Raw genomic sequence first — 1523 nt, 5'->3', positions numbered from 1 at the left:
TAGAAGTAGAGTGGATCACTAAACCTTTCAGTATAAAAAGAATAAATGATAGACAGTTTAGATACACAAAATAATTACTGAATGAATGCAAGTGCCAGACACTGTGCTCAACTTACACTGCCAGTGGCATATCTTCATCGCCATTTTACAAATGAGAAAAATGAGGATCCAAACAGACCTGGGACTAGGGTAAGAGTAGTGAGGCATTGGCCTCAAGTGTAAAATCTAAGGGGGCACCAAGGAACTCAGTAATCAAGAAAAATAATATTTTAAGAAAATATTTTAAAAAATCAAAATTAATGCAAAAGAAAATGCAGATTGAACAAAATATCAACATTTTAAATAAAGACAGGGTCTGACAGAGCTGAGATTAGGGTAGAGCAAGTGAGGTGAGTCACGCAAGTGCAGCATCAGGTGACATTTTTAAATTTTAAACTAAAAAATTGGGAGATACATTTACACTAAAAAAAAAAAAACAAACTATTGTTTATCTGAAATTCAAGTTTAACTGAGCATCCTGTATTTTTATGTGCTAAATCCAGCAACCCTACCCCCAGGGGTGACAGTAATGCTCAAGATTGTAACTGGGGTTGTTACAGACACATGGGGGAGTCTTGGTTGCCCCATTCTGTGAGCAGAAGGGCAACCTGGGGATTCCATGTTCCATTTGGCATCAATAACGTGCAGCTGTAAAGCACATGTCCCTTAGAAGTGAGCACCGTGTTAGTTACCACGGGTGACACACGGAACGTGAGATCCACAGTTCTCCCCCTCAAGGAGCTCCTTAGACAGGAGAGTAGACCAGAACACGAGACCAACAACACTGACTGCTGTGCAGAGAGATTAGCGCTCTAAAGGGCTGACCAAGGGGCTCGGAAGAGAGAGAAGATGTGGCATTTGGGAAGTCAAACAATTTCACACAAGGGCAGAGACAATTAGCTGGACCCTAAACCCTGGGTAGAATTAGAATAGGAAAGAAAGAGGCACTTTAAGGAGCAAAAAGAAAGCCATCAAGATAAGGTGGATTCTGAGAGGATGCAAGTGGAGTGGACTAGCCTACCCTTCTTCATGCCAAGGGACTGGTTTGACTGGCTGTAGAGACACAGTATTTTTATAAGAGCTTCTTTATAATTGTGACTACTACTGCAAGCCAGAGGATTTGATCTGTAAACCCAGAGAATCTCTGGTGACATTAGCATTCCATTCACTGTTGTTGGGATTCTATTTGTGTAATATTTGCAATCCTGGGTTTCTCCAGCTTCCAAGTCTTTGGCTGAAGGCAGTTCAGCCAGTATAGTCAATTCACTTTAAATAAGTTTCATGTGCAAGAATAATGATGGTAGCCCATCAAAGCTCAGATTTACAAAACAAATGGGGATTTTCAAACCATCATGCCATACTTTCCTTTGCATCCATGTCTGCATGTGGAAACAATTTTAAATTATCGGTCTAAATTGAACAGGAAACCAATCACAGAGAGAGACAGGGAGAGGGAGAGGGGGAGGGGGAGAAGGAGGGGGAGA

This window comes from Galeopterus variegatus, unplaced genomic scaffold (assembly GCF_000696425.1).
Source record: "Galeopterus variegatus unplaced genomic scaffold, G_variegatus-3.0.2 Scaffold4662, whole genome shotgun sequence".
NCBI classification, from domain to species: Eukaryota; Metazoa; Chordata; class Mammalia; order Dermoptera; family Cynocephalidae; genus Galeopterus; species Galeopterus variegatus.
Note: the sequence above shows the minus strand (reverse complement) of the source record.